Source organism: Piliocolobus tephrosceles, chromosome 5 (genome assembly GCF_002776525.5).
Source record: "Piliocolobus tephrosceles isolate RC106 chromosome 5, ASM277652v3, whole genome shotgun sequence".
Lineage (NCBI taxonomy): Eukaryota > Metazoa > Chordata > Mammalia > Primates > Cercopithecidae > Piliocolobus > Piliocolobus tephrosceles.
Window position 1 is genome coordinate 154,630,246 of NC_045438.1, and position 22,225 is coordinate 154,652,470.

At 36.2% G+C, this 22,225-nt stretch overlaps 1 protein-coding gene and 1 pseudogene across 2 annotated transcripts in view; both read right to left on the minus strand.

Annotated features, from left to right (window-relative positions):
• Positions 1 to 22,225, minus strand: part of RNF182 (ring finger protein 182) — a 127,257-nt gene that overhangs the window by 103,365 nt on the left and 1,667 nt on the right. The gene's annotated exons all lie outside the window — the stretch shown is intronic.
• LOC111525577 lies at positions 927 to 1,495 on the minus strand (annotated as a pseudogene).

A 22,225-nucleotide genomic window follows, 5' to 3' on the forward strand; every position in this document is an offset into this window, starting at 1 on the left:
CACCTGAGGCCAGGTGTTCAAGACCAGCTTGGTCAACATGGTGAAACTCCATCTTTACTAAAAATACAAAAGTTAGCCAGGTGTGGTGGCACACGCCTATAGTCCCAGCTACTCAGGAGGCTGAGGCAGGAGAATCACTTGAACTCAAGAGCCGGAAATTGCAGTAAGCTGAGATTGCACCACTGCACTCCAGCCTGGGCAACAGAACAAGACTCTATCTCAAAAAAAATAAAGGGGGGCGCAGGTGTGGTGGCTCATGCCTGTAATCTCAGTACTTTGGGAAGCCAAGGCAGGCGGATCACCTGAGGTCAGGAGTTCAAGACCAACCTGACCAACATGGTGAAACCCCATCTCTACCAAAAATACAAAAATTAGCCATGTGTGGTGGTGTGTGCCTGTAATCCCAGGTGCTTGGGAGGTTGAGGCACGAGAATTGTTTGAACCCGGGAGGTGGAGGTTGCAGTGAGGCAAGACCACGCCATCACACTCCAGCCTTGGAGACAGAGCAGAACTCTGTCAAAAAAAAAAAAAAAGAAAAGAAAAGAAAAGAAAAGAGGGCTGAATAATTATTTTAAGTTAGATAAAATAAAGCTAAACATTTGAGCAAATGGTGGAAGGTTTGTAAAAAATTAATCTTGTAAAAGAAATTCTGTGTGTGAACAAAGTGACTAAAATTAAAAGGATATTGTTTAGTTTTTCCATAAATTGAATATTGGAAAAACGCACAACAGGGTTAGAGCATTGACCTACTCTTCAGCAAAAAATTGTTTAAGTTTTAAAACTTTTATAAGTTTAACATTGGCCCTGTATGTTTACCTATTCATTGGTACAATTTACATGAAGTTTTATATTTACCCATTTTTGCGAAGACATCATGTACACAAAGATATATATTCAGTAGCTGAGAAACAAGTGAAACTTCCGATCTATACTTTCAGGTTTGTTTGATCATAATACTTTGATAAGGATCGTCATCATACCGGTTTTTCGTCTCTTCCAGAAAGAAGTCATCATTTTATCTAAGAGTTTACTCTGGGTTTTACTGCAGAACACAGATTCCCTCAATCGCTTTTTTTCTTGCAAGTGTCTTTTTCCATAATTTTTTCTTATAACCAGCCTTTCTCTTCAACCAAAGGCCAGAATGAAGTCGAAGAAACCTATAGATGACAGCTTTCACAGTCTTTCTCTTACCTTTTTGTGTACAGACGAATGTTAGAGATCTGACTGGCAGCTTCAGGACACTTGGAAGCAAAGCGGCCGCTCTATTAAAGATCACTGCAGGATGCCCACACGTCAGGTTTCTGACAGATGTGGTAAGTCTGGGAGCGGAGGAAACAACTGGTGTCTGAATATGACTAAAACGTCCAGTAGACAATGCAGAAATAAGAGAGGCATTCTTGACACAATTTTAGTAGGCTGAAGATGCCAAAACATTCAGGGGCTATAAGGTTCCTGAAGCTGCTCTCACTACACTGGCAAAGACAAAGGCAGCCATCTTGCCATCAACAAAAAATTTAAAGGATTATAAAAGGTTTATGAGAATCTTACTTTATGGTCAAACTGATTCGGAGTGAGTAGATTTGGTCCATATGATTTTATTAAAAATTGGATTTGACATTAATAGTACATTAACACAAAAGCGAAATTTGGCTTTCTCTTTTGAACAAGATTTTCATGTAATATTAAAATATAAAATATTTTTGTTTGCCTTTTGAACAAAAAAAAAATAGAAAGGAGAGAAAAGAGACATTATTTGGAAAGCTAACTCTTCCCTCTATCAATGGGTAAAAGTTTTTGCCTTTTTTAAATCTTTAAGTTACCATTTTGGCTAAATAAATCAGTGACCTGAGATTCTATTTTATAACATAACGTGTTTTACACCTTTGCTATTTAACAAACTTTCCAAAATCAAATTATAAATTAAGTCTTTCCTGACTTGATAATCCTTTTAGATATGAGGTCCCCTGCAGTTAAATAATGGCATATTTGACTTATTTGACACACTAAAATCATATAGGAAGTATTGTCAAATACAAAATGGCATTGGACGTTCTTTGGGTTATTTATATGTGTCATTGGTATGTGTTCTAAAATTATGCAAAACTACAATAATTCTTGTATAACTTAGTATATATTATCATTAATAGTTACAATTGTTCTCTTAAATTATTGTGTGTCACAAGGGTAGCCAAATTTCCTTGTCAATTGTGTTTCTGACTACAGCTGCCCTAAGACTTTTTGTCATCCACAAGCAATTGTCTTGTTTTGATTCTCTTCAAAAGGCAGTTTATAATCAGCTATAGGACTCTGACAAGTACTCTTATAAAGCAGGACTTTGACAGCTTTGAAATGTATGCCATTAAAATAGAAGAAAACTTCCAAGACTCTTGGAAAACTAATGTATTCATAAATATTGAGAAAAACAGGAATTGCATAGACAACTAATAAAAGACCAAAATAATCTATTTATGACTTTTTGCCTTTCTGTTTTGTTTTTAAGAGTCAAGAAAACTTTTATTTTGAGCTATTTACAGCTTTTAACAATTGAGTATAGTATACTACTGTAAACAAAATTTACAGCACGTTTCGTTCTCTCTACCTGATTTCTCCCAAATTTGGAAACTATTTGTGAGTATTTTTAACTTACAGTGATATAGCTATTTACATAAGTCCAGTTAAGACTTTTTCCTTTGTGACAAGACACAATTGGAGACACTAGTTATTTTACCAAGGCTTTGACTGGAATGACTGACATGCTTTCAAATGTAAACAGACTGCTTTAAGGAATCAAAATTCATTTATAGAGCCAATTAAAGCCCCTAAGAAAACTGACCTCATATCTTGAGCCTTGTACAGGACTCTTGAGCCTTGTACAGAGCTCCTGACCTGTGGTAAGTAAAGAATGTCACTTTCTGACAGGCCCTGAAGCCCCAAATATCTTGGGACCTCCAGAGGAGAGAAACTTACCCAACTCGTATTTGCAGGCACATATAAATCCATGACTGGTCTCAAGGCTTTAAAAAGTCTAATCTAAGATTACATTATAGAACACAGTTCCATCAAAGTCAAAAGACACTATATGGCAAATTATTATTCTTGCTTCACTTTATACAAACAACCAGGCCACATACAATAAGACTAAAATTTATTTTGCAAACAAATCAGTCCTACCATGGTTTGTTTTAATAAAAACAGGGACTGGAGATAGAAAAATTACGTTTCACAAACTATGGTACACCTGTTATTAGACTCTGGTCTCGTCCATTGACTTTGAGTTTTTTCTGCAATTTAGACTGACCCTGCTTATTCCTGTGAACCAACCAGTGATCTCTGGTTGCTGCTCAAAAGAAACAAGCAGCATGAGTAACATAAAAATCTGAATTAATATTCTAATTCTGGACACATAATGAAATCAGCTAGCAACCCCATATCACCTTGGTTCCCACAATTCCCCAGTTCATAGAGAGCTGTCTTATTTCGTTTATTTGAGACAATTTTACTGATTTTGCTTTACAGTTCTAGAATATATTGCTGTGGTACTCTTTGTCTATAATTTGGAAGAAGCTTACTCAATGTTTTCTTAAAGACTTATTATCTTCCAGGTATCATCTTTCATCAGGACTCAGAGTTTTGAATGACCTTCACCATACTCTGACTAAACTCCTCCCAACTCTAAATACAAGAGACCCTAAATATTGTTAGGTAGGAGCATCATAGCCCCTGTTCAGCCTGAAGAAGCTACAGAAGACAAATTTCTATCCCTCTGCAACCTTTAGGATTAAGGCTCCCCTTATAAATGGGAGGCGAGAAATGTGCCAGAGGCATTCAAACCAGAGTGACTCCATCTTGAATTAGGGCTGGGTAAAATGAGGCTGAGACCTACTGTGCTGCATTCCCAGGAGGCTAGACTTTTTAGTCATAGGATATTTACAGTTAAGGGAAGAAGTTAGTAATGTTTACTGAATAGACCCAGGACTTAACAAACCCAGGAAATAACAGACCCAGGAAATGTCCTGATGTCCCAATATCTTATGAACAAAAGCATTCTTAGTTTAAGAATAAGTTTTGCAGTCAGGCACGGTGGCTCATGCCTGTAATCCTAACACTTTGGGAGATCAAGGAGGGTGGATCACCTGAGGTCAGGAGTTTGAGGTCAACATGGTGAAACCCCGTTTCTACTAAAAATATAAAAATTAGCCAGGCGTAATAATGCACATGCCTGTAGGCCCAGCTGCTCAGGAGGCTGAGGCAGGAGAACCGCTTCAACCTAGGAGGCAGAGGATGCAGTGAGCTGAGATCGTGCCATTGCACTCTAGCCTGGGCAACAGAGTGGGACTCCATCTCAAAAAATAATAATAATAATAATAATAATAATAATAATAATAATAATAATAATAATAATATTTTGCTTTAAAGATAATATAGATTCTTTCCAAAGTAGTTACACAAAGATTAACAATACTTTGTCACAAACCCTTGTAGTAAAGTACATCTCCCCATGACTTTTTCCTTTGTTATATAGAAATAAGCACTGTACCTAAGGCAGATGTGTTTCTCCTCTTGCTTTTGAGAATGCCCTAGTCTCTCTATGGAATAGCCACCCTTTAATTCCTTTACATTCTTAAAGTATTTGTTTTCACTTTACTCTGTGGACTCACCTCGAATTCCTTCTTGCACAAGATCCAAGAACCCTCTCTTGAGGTCTGGTTTGGGACCCCTTTCTGGTAACAGATCCACTGGTGTAATCAGAATGAATGGGATGCCAAAAAGGCAGAGGAAAACTGTCAAGATGAAATTAAGCCACTGCAGTAATGGACCATAACAAGAGAATAAACATTTTACCGTTTAACACTAAAAACAGCATAAACTAATAGGTATTAACATAAGTAAGGCAAAAGATCTATGTCAATCTTTGAAATTGTTAAAACATTGTAGTGACAAAAAATTTTTAAGGTTCGTTTGTTTATTCACGTTGGTTGTTTTGTTGTTGTTGTCATGTTGCTGTTACTATATTTTTGCCTGACCTATAGCATCACACTAAACACTTTAGACAGAAGTGTTTAAAACAGAAAGCTCTGCAAAATCACCTGATTGGGCTCTGAGGGGCACTGCTGAGGTACCATCATCTCCCCATAAGGGCAATTCCAACGTTTAAGGTTATTTGCTAAAGGAATGCACTGGCAAAGAAGTGGCAGTTTCACATTTGATACATACATTTTGTGATGACAACATCTGAGGGTAAATCCCCAAAGTGGGCCACAATAATTTTTGGCTAAATCAAGCCCAGCTCTCTCTAATGCATAGACTGAGATCTTGAGTAAATCACTTGGGTAAATCACTTAAACTTTCTGGGTCATGGCTTTTTTATCTGAGAAATTAAGATTCTGGGCTTGATGGCTAAAGACCTTCCAGCTTCAACATTATAGGTTGATCATTATATATATCATATATGATTAAGAGCAACCTTTCCACATGTATTGGGGTGTTAGCAGGAATTCAAGTGACAATGGAGGGCATTTCCACCCTAAGAAAGCAAAGCTCTAGTAACACTCTTATGTTCTCACTCCTCAATGTTTATTAAGCCCGGCTAAGTGTTCTTCTTAGGATCAGCCACTTAGTAAGCAGCTTAGCAATCTTACTTAGTAATTCACAGGGGGGGGACAGGAATGTATGCAAAATATAGGAGTTCCAAGGCAGTAAGATAAGTACCAATGATACAGAGTTCTACTAGCACCTCAGTATTCACTTACCCAGTAGCATACATGACTTACTGCTAAAAAAAAAAAAAAAAGTCCTATTTTTATAGCTCCATCAAAAAAACAGAGACTTCAGCCACGCACAGTGGCTCAGGCCTCTAATCCTATCACTTTGGAAGGCTGAGGCAAGAGGATCACTTGAGCCCAGCAGTTCAAGAACAACTTGGACAACATGGTGAGACCCTATTTCTATAAAAAGAAAAAAAAAAAAAAACAAGCAGGAACCACCTCTATGCACATGGTAATAACACCTTCCATTGTATAGCATTTTAGCATTTTATTTTTACCAAGGATTTAGATATATATGTTATTAAATATAATTTTTTATTTGGATGAGTAAAAGTATATATTAATAGTACTTTATAATTTAGAAACTACTTTCACCATTTAGATAAGGTAGCCATTAGTATTCCCTGAATGTAATTAAACAATTATAGCTCTATCAGGGCTGTTTGTATCTACTAATCTACCAAATAAGAATTTCAGAAAAGATAAAGAATAAGGTAAGATTTTCTTTCTCTGGTTGCAGAACTCTGTGAATTTAACTAACATCATTGAATGCTACACCTACAATGGCTGAATTTTATGGTGTATAAGTTATACTTCCATAAAGCCCTAACAAAATAAAATAAAAATAAGAACAGAACAGAAGATGAGAACATTAGTGAATTGAAACATATGTCATTAGAAAATTTCCAAACTAAAGAGGAAAAAATACAATGGAAAATAGGAAAAAGAGTTTAGGAGTCAAATAGAACAGGGTGAAAGATCTAAAGGATATAAAATTGTACTTCTAGGAGGGGAGGAAAGTGATCAGACCAGAAGAAATACTATTTGATGAGAAAGCTGCTAAGAATATTCTAAAACTGGCCAGGGGTGGTGGCTCACACCTGTAATCCCAGCACTCTGGTAGGCTGAGGCAGGTGGATCAGTTGAGGTCAGGAGTTTGAGATCAGCCTGGCCAAAATGGTAAAATCTTATCTCTACTGAAAATAAAAAAAATCAGCCAGGTGTGGTGGCACATGTAGTCACTCCCAGCTACTCAGAAGGCTGAGGCAGGAGGATTACCTGAGCCCAGGAGGGAGAGGTTGCAGTGAGCTGAGATCACACCACTTCACTCCAGCCTGGGCCACAGAGCAAGATTTTGTCTCAAAAAAAAATTTTGTAATTAAAGAATATTCTAAAACTGATTCAAGAATCTCTATGATCCTCAAGCAAGATAAATAGTAAAGAAAAAGTGCCTCAGCACATCATAATAGAACTCCTCAATACCAAAGACAAAGAAAATAATTTTCACACACAGAGGAAAAAGGCACATCACCTCTAAAGGACCAAAGTGAGACTGACAGCTGATTTCTCAACAAAAATAATGGAAAACAGAGAACAATGAAATTACATCTTTAAAGTGCTGAAAGAAACTGTCAATCTAGAATTCCACATGCAGGAAAAATATGCTTCAAAAATTAAGACAAAACACTTTCAAACAGGTAAAAATAGAAATACTAAAGGGAGTTCTTCCAGCAACAAGAAAATAATCCCAAAGGGAAACACAGACTTACATGAAGGAATGAAAATAAATGATAAATATAGATAAATACTGTATAAAACAGCAATAATAATGTATCAGATTATTTTATTCATGTGTGGAATTAAAATGATACAACCATTCCAAAAAGAGCAAGGGGTTTATAGAGTCAAAGTATTCTAATAACACTACATCATCACGGAAGGATTAAAATACTAATTTAAAGTATATTCATAAATGAAAACAGATGCTATAATCTCTAGGATAACAGTCAAAAGAGTAAAACACAATGTGTAACTATCAAGAAAAGAGAGAAGAAAACTGAATTAAAATTGCTTTATTAATTTTTTTAAAAGCAAGAAAGAAGAAAAGAAGAACAAAGAACAGATAGGACAGTTAGAAAACAACTAGTACAATGGGAAGTTTAAACCCAATTATATTATCAAGCACTTTACATGTAAATGAACTATTAGCTGCTCCAAAGATTGTCAGGTGAGATAAGTAAACAAAAGCCAGCTATATGCGGCTTATAAAACAAACAACTAAAAATAGAGTAAGGAAATTTAAAGTATATAAAAAGATATACCATGGAAACACTAACCAACTAACAAAGGAGAGTTGGTATAGACTACTATAAGACCTGTAAACAGTAAGTCAAGAACCATTGTGAGAGGTACAGAGAGGAAAGGGATACAATACACCAAGGAATTAAAACAATTATATTAAAATAACCTATAATTGTTGTATTTGTATGTATTTAATAACATATCCTCAAAATATATATTTAAAAACTGACAGAATGAAAAGTAGGAAAATTCATCATCACAGTAAGAGATTTTGCTTATCTATTCCAATAACTGACAGAATAAGCAGACTGAAAGACTGCAGATAGAAACTTTGATCAATACAATTAATGAATTTGACCCAATCTATGTGCACCAAATTCTGCAACTACAACTACAGAATATATTGTGTAGTCTATTCAAGTGCATGTCTATCACTCAGCAAAAATGATCATATCCAGGCCATAAGAATAGTCTCAAAAATATCAAAAGAGTAAAATGTTAATAGCATGTTATTTGACAATAGCTGGATTAAGCTAGAAATCAACAAGATTTTTAGAATATCCTAAACCACTGGAAATTAAGCAATAAATGTCTAATAACTTGTGGTCAAAGAAAAAAACACATGGCTATTTTTAATATTTTGAGCAGGAAAAATATGACAGAATTTAAGAGGATACTATTAAAGCCATGCTTAAGGAAAATGCAGAGCTTTGAATGCATATGTTAGAAAAGTTGAAAATCAATAATCTAAGTATCATTTTCACAAAGTTAGAAAAAACAGAAAACCCAAAGCCAAAAATATTAGGAAAGTACTAATTATGAACAGAAATTAATAAATTAGAAAATAAGCATACAATAGCAAAAAAAAAAAAAGTCAAAATAAGTTCACTGATAAAATAATAAATTTGATAAACCCCAGGCAAGGGGAAGAAAGGCACAGATCGTAAATATCAAGAATGCAAAGGGAGGCACTATTCAGATACTTACACCACTCTCTCTCCTAAACAGACAAATTCTTAAACAAAATATCACTAAACTGAGTCCAACAAAACACTAAAATAATAGCACATCAGTTGGATTTTTGATAGAAACGCAAAACTTCTAACATTTTTTAAAATGTGATTACCATATTGACAAAATAAAGGAGAAACAAATCATATGATCATCTCAATAAATGCAGAAAATCATTTGCTAAAACTCAACACATGTTCATGATTAAAATAACCATTAATTAGAAATGAGAATTTTCTTAATCGATAAAAAGGTTTCAACACTTCTAAGCAAGAGCCATATTTTAAATATTGAATGCTTTCCCCCTGAAGTTGGGAATAAGACAAAGTACATGCTATCACCATTTCTATTCAAAATTATAATTGAGGTCCTAGATAGAGCAATGAGGCAATAAAAAAAGTGAAAGAGATAAGAATCAGACAAGAAAGAAACAAAGCTCTTTATCCATCACATACAGTGATTAAGCACATAGAAAATCCAAATCATTCTACAAATAAGTTATTAAGATTAAGAAGTGAATACAGCAAAATCCCTGGAATCAAGGTCAAGATACAAAAATGTATTTATATACACAAGAAACAAAAAATTACAAGGTGAAATTTTAAAAGATGGCATTTGCAATAACAATAAAAAGAACAAATCTAATGAATAGAAGTACAAGAATACTACAGAGAGAACTTCCAAACATTACTTAGAGAAATTAAAGACAACAAATGGAGAGCTATATTGTGTTCATTGATTAGAAGACTCAATATTATAAAAATGTCAACTCTCCCAAATTGATCTACAGAGTCAATGCAATTCTGATAAAAATCTATCAGGTTGTTTGTAGAAACTGACAGGATGATCCTAAAATCTGTATGTAAATGCCAAACACTAAAAATGGGCTAAAAGAAAATCAAGACAAAAAAACAAAACTGAAGAACTTATACTACCTGGTATCAGGATTACATCAATGTAAGATGCTTTTTTGTTTTTGTTTTTGTTTTTTTGAGATGCAGTCTCGCTCTTGTCGCCCAGGCTGGAGTGCAGTGATGCAATCTTGGCTCACTATAACCTCTGCCTTCTGGGTTCAAGCAATTCACATGCCTCAGCCACCCAAGTAGCTGGGATTACAGGTGTGAACCACCACGCCTGGCTAATTTTTGTATTTTTAGTAGAGACGGGGTTTCGCCACGTTGGCCAGGCTGGTCTCAAACTCCTGACCTCAAGTGATCCACCCACCGTGGCCTCCCAAAGTCCTGGGATTATGTAAGATACTTTATTAGACAAATACATCATAAGGACAAAATACAGAATCCAGACAGAGATGCATAAGCATATGATTACTTATTTTTATGAAAAGGATGCCACTGCAATTTAATGGAGAAGGGATAATCTTTTCAATAAATAATGCTGGGTCAACAAGATATTTACATAGATAAAAATCATTTTGACCCTTACCTCACACCATACACAAAAATCAATTCAAAGGTGTTATAAATCTAAATGTGAAAAGTAAAACAATAAAACTTCTTGGTAGCATAGGAGAATATCTTCATGATCTTGGAGCACGCAAAAAATTCTTAAAGAAGACACAAAAAGCACTAACATTAAAAGAAGATATATAAATGAGTTCATTAAAATTAAACACTTCTGATTGAAAAATTATAAGAGTTAAAAGCAAGCTATAGTGTGGAAGAATTCCACAACAAATATATCGCACAAAGGACTTCTATCTAGAAAATATAAAGAACTCCATAAAAATCAGTAAGAAAAAGATAATCTTGGCCGGGCGCGGTGGCTCAAGCCTGTAATCCCAGCACTTTGGGAGGCCGAGACGGGCGGATCACGAGGTCAGGAGATCGAGACCATCCTGGCTAACATGGTGAAACCCTGTCTCTACTAAAAACTACAAAAAACTAGCCGGGCGAGGTGGCAGGCGCCTGTAGTCCCAGCTACTCGGGAGGCTGAGGCAGGAGAATGGCGTGAGCCCGGGAGGCGGAGCTTGCAGTGAGCTGAGATCCACTGGCAATACAACTATGAGCAAGAATGAGAAACAACTAGAACTTTCATACACTGATGTTGAGAATGTCACTGATATAACCACCTGGAGAACTGTGTGGCAAATGCTTGATAGCAGTATCACAGCTAAATCATACATATAACCCATGACCTTTCTACTTCTACAGAGATGCACAACAGAAATGGTCACATACACATGTATAAGAATGTCTATAGCAGCACTATTTGTAATAGCTGAAAACGGGAACATCCCAAATGTCTATGAACAGCACAATTTTAAAAAGAGTGCTACAGGCAACAATGAAATACTACACCAAAATGAGAGAGACAAAAAACAAACTATTACTACATCCAGCAGCAAGGATGAATATCCCAAATAGTTGGTGAAAGCTATCAAACACACACACATAAAGTACACACTGCCTGATTCCATTTGTATAAAGTTCTAAAACGGGCAAAACTAATCAACAGTGTTAGAATTCAGACTATGGGTCACCTTTGGGGGCAGGTAATAACTGAAAAAAAGGCAAAGGAAGGATTTGGGGGTGATAGTAATCTTCTATTTTTTGATGTGAGTAGTAGTTACACAGGGGACTCACTTGAAAATGCATGAAAGCTGTATATCCTTATGATTCGTGCACTTTCCTATATGTATGTTAACCTTCAATAACAAGTGTACCTAAAAATAAAAGTAATGCTTCCTATGTCTATACAGGGTACACACAACACAAAATAGGTAATGTGATTGTGAAAAGTCTACATGTAACACCATGAGAGATTTTCTAAAACTCAAATCTGATCATTTACTCCCCTGCTTAAAATATTTTACCATCTTCCTCATCTGGCCTCTGTCTACCTCACCAGCCACATCTCTTACTCCTTTCTCCTCCCCAACCTCACTCCATCCCCTCCCCAATTCTTTTTACTCTCCAAAAGAAGCCACATTATCTCAAATGGATTCTAAGCTTTTACAATGCCCAGTTCCCTCTTTATAGCTCTTTTACCCACTCTTACCACCCTAAACTTTCCCATATTTGCCTGCTTTCCTGGGTCATCCTTCATCCAGTATAGACATCAATTATTCCCAAATCCCAAATCTTGCTTGGATGCCTCTCCTACAGATCCCACAGGCATCATATATATGCCCTATCATGATACACACTTGTGTAATGACCAGACACTTACCTGTAATTTCTTCTGTTCACATCAGCAGGGTAGGGCTATACTTGATTTGTTCATCTGAGTCATTAGTGCCTAGCACAGTGTTACTTAAGAAATTTCCTACTCTACAATGTGAGATTTTTACAAGAGCTGTCTAAATTTTCCCCTTTTAAAACTGTCTGTGAAAGAAAAATTTATATTTATAGACCAACCACGACCATTTAAATTTACTGCAGATCAAAGAATAACTGAATCTCAATAGAGATATTATCCTGAGTTCTAAAATGCTTTAAACTTCTCCTAATTATGTGTCCAGTTGTCTACATAAAGCTGTTTAAGGATTTCTGACTCTTCCATCATTGTCTATAAAGACAGGGAAAAGCAAAACATTAAATTTTTCATGATGCTAGTTCCTTACTGATATGGTTTGGCTCTGTGTCCCCACCCAAATCTCACGTTGAATTTTAATTCCCAAAGTTGCAGGTGGGGCCTGGTGGTAGGTGATTAGATAAAGGGGCGGTTTCTAATGGTTTAGCACCATACCCATAGTGCTGTCTCGTGACAGAGTTCTCAGGAGATCTGGTTCTTTGAAAGTGTGTGGCACCTCTCCCATCTCTCTTCCTCCTTCCTGCTCTGGCCATGTAAAATGTGCCTCCTTTCCCTTCGCCTGGTGCCATGATTGTTAAGTTTCCTGAGGCTTCCCCAGCCGTGCTTCCTGCACAGCCTGCAGAACTGTGAGTCAATTAAATCTCTTTTCTTCATAAATTACCCACTCGCAAGTAGTACCTTATAACAATGTGAGAATGAACTAATACACTCACCCACCAAAACTGTATCAACAGCATAGGGCATTTCTAGTACCCCATTATGATAAGTGATGTCTATCTCAAATGAATCATAGCAAGATGTCTTATTTTTAAACATCTTTTGTATATATTCAACGTAAGATACAATGCTGAGTAAATTTTCTATCCATACATTATCATGATTAAGAGATCATAACAATTTCAACAGTTTCAGTGACATCATATGGTTATAACTAATGTGCTATCTTTTTGGATCATCAAATGTTCTGATTTCCTGTGAAAATATCTTCTACTTGTTAATATGTGGTTTGTAAGTCATTTCACTGTCCGAATCAGAGTGAAAGACTTCCAACTCTAATCTGAATATCTGAATAAAGGCCTTGATATTCTGACTTTAGGAATACTTTCCTGCTAGCTACAGTAATCTATTTGGTCATGATACATACACATATCTTCTATGTGTGAAATATGGAAAATGCTGAATTGACAGTTAAGTCAACATACAGGGACTACATCTGGGAATACTACACTGGGATTACAACTTTAGGCAAAAAAAAAAAAAAAGACATTGTTTCTGCCCTGTTGGAGCTTACAGTCTACTGAGGATGGTATCAATCTATCACATAAATAAATGTAAAATTAAAATTGTGGTAAATATACCATCTCTCACCTGGACTATCGAAATTGGCTCCTAACAAGTCTCCCTGGTACCAATCTTGTCCCCTTATATCTTCCATGTAGATTTGTTCTCTACATGGAATAATATTTCTAAAATGTTAACCAAATTACTCCCATCTTTCCCAGACCACCTCTACAAAAAGTCCTCCAATGGCTTCCTATTCCACATAGAATAAAACTCAAGTCCTTACCACAAATAACAAAGTCTGGAGCAATGTGGCCACCCCTTTTCTTTCTAACCTCATTTCATATGACTCTCCTGCCTTCTCTGCCTCAGGGCCTTTGCACTGATTCTGTCTGAAATGCTCTGCTCTTGAGCAAATCTTCTCTTGTCACTCAAATCCCTATGTAAATGTTACCTTACCTTTTAATCTAAGGTACTCATCCACTCATTTGCATTATTTTAATTATCTCAATTTTATTTATCTCTGCTAATATTCTTGTTTATTTGGATTTTGTTTGTCCAGGATAGAAGAATAACAAACAGACTAGAAAAAAGGAGTGGGGCTGCCGGCCAGCACTGAGAGCTCATGCTTGGATCATAGTTCAGTCTTCATAATCCTATCTAAATGGCAAACTACCTATGACGAAACAGAGATGGCATAAGCCTACCCCACTGCACCACCTTTGGAAATACAACTGTTGTAAACAAATCAAAAAAACATTGTTGGATAAGTCACTCAGAAAAACAGGCGAAAGTATAGAATATTTGGATCTAATGAAATCACATTAAAATGCCTTTCAAACCAAGAGATGTCATTAAAACGACTAACATAACTGTGAGCAAGGGAAATGAAGAATCCAACAGAACGAAAGACGATATCTCAAACGTTGGTGGGCAAAGCGTAAAGCTGATATAGACAGACAGGCTTGGCCCTCCTGTACAGTCATCGTAACAACAAGGGACTCCATAACAATAAGAGACAGGGTGAGGAGTGACTCTGGATCAAGTCTAGGACTACACTATTCAACATGGCAGCCACTCGTCACGTTTGGCTACTGAGCACTTGAAATGTGGCTGGTGCAACTAAGAAGCTGAAATCTACATCGTATTTAATTTCTATTAATTTAAATTTAGAAACTGAACCAATGTAAAATATTTTTCCGGCAAATACAACATTACTCTTTTGGTAAGACCACATTTCTTTTCTTTCTTTTTTTTTTTTTTTTTTCCTTTTTTTTTGAGACAGAGTCTCCTCCTGTTGCCCAGGCTGGAGTGCAGTGGTGCAATCTTGGCTCACTGCGACCTCCGCCTCCCAGATTCAAGCGATTCTCCTGCCTTGGTTTCCTGAGTAGCTGGGACTACAGGCACGCGCCACCAGGTCTAGCTAATTTTTGTATTTTTAGTGGAGACGGGGTTTCACCATGTTGGCCAGGCTGGTCTCAAACTCCCAATCTCAGGTGATCTGTCCACCTCAGCCTTCCAAAGTGCTAGGATTACAGGAGTGAGCCACCATGCCCGGCCTCACTTTAACTGCTGAAAATTTACCATCCAAATTGAGATGTTAGAAATTCTAAGTATAAAATGCACACCAGATTCCAAATTGTTTGTGCAAAATGAAAATGTTTAATATCTCATTAATAATTTTTTTATTGATTACATGTTGAAATTATGGTAATTTTTATATATTAGGTTAAATAAAATCTACTACTAAAAATAATTACTTTTTACTTTTTCTTTTTTTTTTTAAGGGGCAGAGTCTCACTCCATACTGGAGTGCAGTGGAATAATCATGGCTCATGGAAACCTGAACTCCTGAGCTCAAGCAATCCTCCTGCCTCATCCTATCTTGGCCTTCGGAGCAGCTGGGACTACACATGCGTACCACCGTGCCCAGCTAATTTTAGCACTTTTTGTAGAGGTGGGATCTCACTATGTTGCCCAAGCTGGTCTTGAACTCCTGGCCTCAAGTGATCGTCCTGCTTCGGCCTCCAGGTGTGAGTCACGCACCTGGCCAAATCTTACTGTTCAATATCACTACCCATAACTTAGAAGTACATATTGGACAGCACTGGTCTAAGGGTTAAAAAACCAACACTATCTGAAAAGAAGGGTTTGGAGTCTCCTATTGTTACGATGACTACACAGGAGAGCCAAGCCTGTCCATCTATGTCATAGGAAGAATTCTCCAGAATGTGTGCCATCCAGTTGCAGCATTCAAGCATTAAATGTGTGATCAATAAGCAACCATATTTTAATTAAAAAATGGTCAGACAGCAATTTCAAATCAATATGGGATGGTAAGATAACTAAAGTTCACCTAGAATGGCACCTTCAGTTTATCTGAGATTATAAACTTCCTTCTAGCGGGTAACTAACTCCCATCTAGAGAAGGTTTAGAATTAAATATAGAGATGAGGAAAATCAGACTTGTATTATTACTTTTTAGAAAAGTTTAGAAATATGTCTTATATTAATTGGAACAGCCTGTGCACAATTTAAAAGAATCTGACATCAAACTGACAGATGAGCCTTGTGATTCTAGTTCAAAATGTGTAATAGATTTTAGATAAGATTTATTTTGATTGAAATGTTTAGGAGTATTTGACTATGTCTATACAATATTAATTTTGTAAGTGACAAAATATTCAAAGGAACTTCACCTAAGTATTTGGTAAGGTTTTACTTACTTGAGTCATAAATTTGCCCAATAAGCATATGATTTATCTAAACAGAACAATCAATAATTAAAGTAACACGTGCAATTTAAAATATTTAAGGTTTGAAATTTAACTAAGTTCATAAATGAGGCTGATAATTTAAGAAATCCAATCTATTCAATTTGAATTAAAGTTTAGTCAAAGAAAAAGTGAAGATGATTGCTCATATTTACCAGATATATAAACAGAGTATTAAGATATGCAAGTTGAACTTAAAGGCCTAAAGAAAATTAGATTTTTGTTTCTACCTGAAATAAATTAAATATTAATTTTCCTTTCTCCACACAAAACTTACCCTTAATAACTAATAATTAAGTACATTAGAAATGTTAATTTATTTAATCCTCACAATCACCAAGTGAAGTAATATTATTGTCTCCACTTTAAAGGTAATTGTCTTAGTCTGTTCAGATTGCTATAACAAAATACCATATGCTGAATGGCTTATAAACAACAGAAATTTCTTTATTACTGTTCTGGGAACTGGAAAGTACAGGATTAAGGTGCTGGCAGATTAGGTATCTGATAAAAGACCACTTATTGGTTTACAGATGGTGCCTTCTCACTATGTTCTCACATGGCAGAAGGGGCCAATGACCTCTCTGGGGTCTCTTTTATAAGGGCACTAACACTATTTGTGAGGGCTCCACCCTCATGGCCTAATCACCTCCCAAAGGCCCTACCTCCTAATATGATCACCTTGGGGGTTAGAATTTCAACATGTGAATTTGGAGGGGACATAAGAATGCTGTCCATTGCAGTAATGAAATGAAGGCACAGAGAGATTAAGCAGCTACCTCAAGATCATATCACTAAAAGGTGGCGGAGCCAGTATTCAAATCCAGGCTGTCTGGCTTCTCATATTGGCATTGAACATTAAAAAACAGAAAAAAGGTCATAGTGATCTAAATAATTAGATGATCATAAAAGTGGTTTTATTCCATACTATTAAGATTCTAAATCTCTTACTCCTTTTTTCCCCCCCAGGAGTTATCAAGAAAAGTATGCACCAGGAATTCCAGGAAAACCCCATGCCGTGCAGGGGAATGACCCAAATGAAAACATCTTCCCAAACTTCTAACTTCATCCCTTATACCACACTCCAGACCTTCAGCATCCTAAAACAAGGAAATCTCCCCCTGTAACAAAGAGCATGTTGCTCTGACCTCCAGAGAATTTAGCCTGCGGTATATGACATTTATTGAGTTACTTTTCATTTCATTTCATCCTATACCACTCAGGTAGCACTTGTCCTTATTCATTTCCAATCCAGAACACAGTATAAAACAAAACACAAATTCAGGAGACAGAAAATAACTCCATTTAATTTTTTTGGGTTTTTTTTTCCCAAAATTAGACTTGAGGATAGGGGCTCTCTCCCTCCTTCTACTCCAAAAGCCCATCTGAGGTCTGCAGCAATAATTGTAAACAACGATGTCTTTTTCTTGGCTACCTCCAGAGAACTACCTCCTCCTTCTCAGCCATCCATACCTGCCACTCTGAATTTGCTCTACCAGGCAGTCCTCAACTGCCACTCTTTCCAAAGTAACATAATCCCAAAAGCATCTTCACTGCAGCAGGAAGGCATTCTTTGTCTGCTGGTAATTAACAAAGCAATCATAGTCAAATTCAGATTGTGGTTTATCCACACAAATTATGTTTTTAAATCTACCAACTCTGTACAATCTTGGATAAGCTATTTATTAGCCTTTTATAGATGAGGAAACAAGAATTATGGTGATGATCAAAAGAGACAGCTTATGTGGAATACTTAATAGCGTACCTGGCACCAAGTAAATGCTTAATAAATAGTAGTTATTACAATATTTACTATTAAATGAACCTACAGAACTATGTTTACTCACTTGCTTTTATGAACAGCTGTCTCTTATTTAGTACTACTTTTCACATAGCTTAAATAAGGCTCCTGAAATTAAAATGCTTACTCATTCTTCTATGGAGACAGTAAGAACATGTGTTATTTCAGAGGAGGGACATGCACAGAGTTCCACTGGGAGAGAGTGAGAAGGCAGTATCACTTAGTCCTTAGCACATGTAAGAGGTAGCCTAGGGAAGAGCAGGTGAGCCCAGATTGAGGATAACCCCGTGAGGCAATGCAAATGGATCAACATTTCCAAGATAGATTTACATGTAGATAGCACGGCCAATACCACAGAAAATATGTAGTCACCCCTCAATATCTGCAGGGGGGTGGGCTTCAGGACCCCCAAGGATACCAAAATCTGAGGATGCTCAAGTCCCTGGTATAACATGGCACAGTATTTGCAAGTAACCTATGTACATCCTGCCATGTACTTTAAATCATCTGTAGATTACTTATAATACCTAATACAATGTAAATATCATGTAAAAAGTTCCTAGACTGGGTTTCTTATTTGTATTATTTTTTATCATTGTATTGTTGTTTTTTTCCAAATATTTCCAATCCATAATTGATAGAATCTGCAGATATGCAAGGCTGACCATATTCTTTAAATATATGAATACAAACAATAAATTAAAGAACAACCACCTTTGGAAAACATCTTTTTCATAAATTATTCTAGTTTCTATGTACAGAAAAAAATACTGGTACATGTCACAAAGTGCTATGAAGAAATGCTTCTTGTTTTATGACTTTAGGTGTTGTTGATTTTTAGCAAAAAGAGAAAATAAGATGGGGGGGGAAAGCCCAAGCATAATAATTAGTGTCATTATTTCTACACTTAGTAGATATCAGTAAATAGAAAATAAAGCTTGCTGCATTCCTTGACATAAAGCCAGGATTCTGGTATATTTTGTGTACCTTTGGGTTAACATAACAGAAAGAGATCATATCAGTTTCCTCATTCATAAAATAGGGATAATAGTACCTACTTCAAAGGGTTGTTGTGAGGATTAAATGAGTTGATATTTCTGAAGTACTTGGAAAAGTGGCCCATAGGGAAGAATTCATAAGGGTTTGATTGACAGAGAAGAGCTGGAAGTCAAAATTACTGCAATCAGACTAAACAAGGTCTCAGGAAACCAATATACAGGAAGAAAAAAAGGCCAAAGAAGACCACACAGAAACCTTTTATTGAAGATTTAAAATTCAAGAGTTTGAGTAAACAACAATTCTTCAGTATAACTATGCCTGACACATCACATGGTGATCAACTTACGTAAAACACCATGTCTGCCTTGAATGACCATAGCTATAGAAGAGGGAAGATGGTTCACAATAGACTGCTCGGAAACACAACTTCTCACTCAAATACATCAAATATGTTAGCCAAACACACAGTTTTATTTTATAGTTCCATTGCCATCTTGATTATCTAAATCATGCACCTGACCAATTAGATAACATTATTCATGTGGAAACATTTTATTATTCGGCCTTAATTTGTGGTTTACAATATTTCAAGTGCACTTAAATCACAATTTGAGAGAGTCATGTTTTAGTTAATTGGGAGGAAAAACGGAGGCAAGTGACCAGGACCAGCACCAGCATCTCTTTTGTAGGACTGGCCAGCCTTTAGAAATGGTCACTAGGTAAAGACCTCAGGTAATTTGCTTTAGAGTCTGGACCATAAAGTGTTAAAGAGATTATTAGAGCCATCACTGTCTCCCAGCTTCCAACCCCAGACTCCCTGACCCTACCCTCCCAACCACCACCACTGCACCCCCACCCCTGCACCACTTTTGGCCACTACACCCGCAGACTCTCAGTATGTACTGATCTCTTTAACACCTTTTAACTCACTGCTGCCTCCACCTCCTAGTTCTTTGGTTTTCACTTCAAACGACTACAAGATAAAGAAGCAAAGATCAAGTTCAAAATATGTATGGAAATAAGCAATCACCTAACAGGATCCCAAATTCCACTATCCAACATACAATGTCTATAAATAGTCAAAACGCAAAATATAAAGATTATAATGTGTTTTTTTATGCACACTACTTTCTGATCAAATTACAAATTAACCAAATCATCGTTAAAATAAACTCTGGAAATACAAAACGTTTTTTAAAAACATTACAAAATTAACGACTTCTGAAAAAAGGAAGGCTGAAAACAAGACCAAAGGAGAATATTTGGGTATCATACATAAAGAATTACATATAAAATAAATAATCCTAATAGTTGAAAAACAAGTAAGTCCCCAAATATAAGAGGTCAGTTGACTTTCATCAAGCAACACAGAATATATAGAAGGAAACATTTGATAAACATTTGATGACTGATGTCCAAAACCATACTATATAACTGCTACAAACAACTGGCACATAAGGAAAACAATCGTTTACCTTGAACTATGTTTATATCATTTAAATTATGTACAATACTGTATAAAAGTATATATTTTCCCCAAGCACTTGTGGCTTACCAAACAGCTTAAGACATCTCCATTTGAACTGAAAACATGAACAATGAAACACATGCCCACAAGTTTTTCAGCTTCTATCAATCACTATTAAGAATCCATGTTACTAAACACCACATCCTATCACCATGACCATGTGTCTCCTGTGCCTTTTCTCAGTACAGTAGTTCTGATCAATACCCACTGTGCACAATATCTTATATTTATAGCATTTTGTCTTGAGGTCTCAGGGTCACATTATTCTCCCTAGCCACAAATCTAAACCTAAGTGTTTGGGTAATGAAGAAATCATTTAAAAACTACCATCTTTCACAAATGTGCTTTTATAAATGCTACGACACATTGCACTACATGCTAAATTACCAACCAGTAATCATGTTATCACAGTGCAACTAGAAATTGCAAGAGAATGTTGACCCAGAAACAGCTAATAAAGGCTTCAGTGGTTTTAGGCTGCCCATGCAGGCTTGCGTGGTTACAAACAACTGACTTTCAATGGCACAAATATAATGTTAATCCTAACTTACACAGGAACATTTGTGGCTCATTTTTTTTTTCTTTGGATATGCTTCATAAACTAAATTACAGAATTCTTTCAGGTAGAATACAGCTATGGTGACGATTATCAAGCCATATTTTACAGCTTATACCAAAACTCAGGGCCAGTTTTACTTCATAAAATTAAAACTCGGAAGCTAGAAATGCAGGAAGAGACTCCTAGTCCTGTGAATCAGCAAGAGTGATGACTAGTATTTTACACCTGGGGATATGCAGTGCTGTTGCCTGCTTCCACCAGGTGGCTAAACCATGGACAGAAAGCACACTTTCTGTTTGCATTTTCTAAGGACATATTGCAGATATCATAGTATTTTTTGTTTCATTATCCGGTTATGCACATACCTCAGAACACTAGTAACACATATAATCATGCCAGATTATCGTCCACTGCATTGACACAAGCTTCATTTCATGCTTCAGAGCTCTTATAACCACAACCAAGCAGTGCATGCAATACATGATTGTTGATTTCTGTATACTGACTTTATATTTTGGCAGAAAATGATGCAGCTTTGAAGAAGCCAAACTATATTGAATGTTGTGCTTGCATGAGCTAGCAGGAAAGGCAAAGCACCAGTTCTTACTCTGCTAAATTCACCATGGATATCTCCATTCTTCGTCACTCAGATTAAGGGCCACAACATAAATGTTCACGCTAGAACTCACAGTGTGGGTTTCACCTGGCTGAAAGCATGGACCAAGTCCTTTAACTTGAATGCTCATTTTGCTAACAAAGATCTGAATAAAGCTGTTCTCTTGGTCCCTTAGGAAAAACACACACACACACAAATAATTTATTTTTAGTACAAAACATAAAGCTACATTCTCTGTCTATATAATGTGCCTAGGCTTCAATATCCTGTTTGCTGTTCACGCTTAAGTGAGAAAATACTTATTTTTCTCTTCTGTTTATCTTCTCAAAACAGATCTACTTCGTTTTAATCAATGTACCACTTCATTACCGTCATGAAAGAGTATTTAGCAGAGCATCTGTGAATCTTCCACAGGTAAAATTCAGTTTAAAAACACGCCCAATTGTGAAATAACCTGCAAACTGTTATTGCAACTTCAATCCTTTAGTTTCCAATACAATCTTCTAATGAAGTGACATGACTTAAAGTTGCTGGCA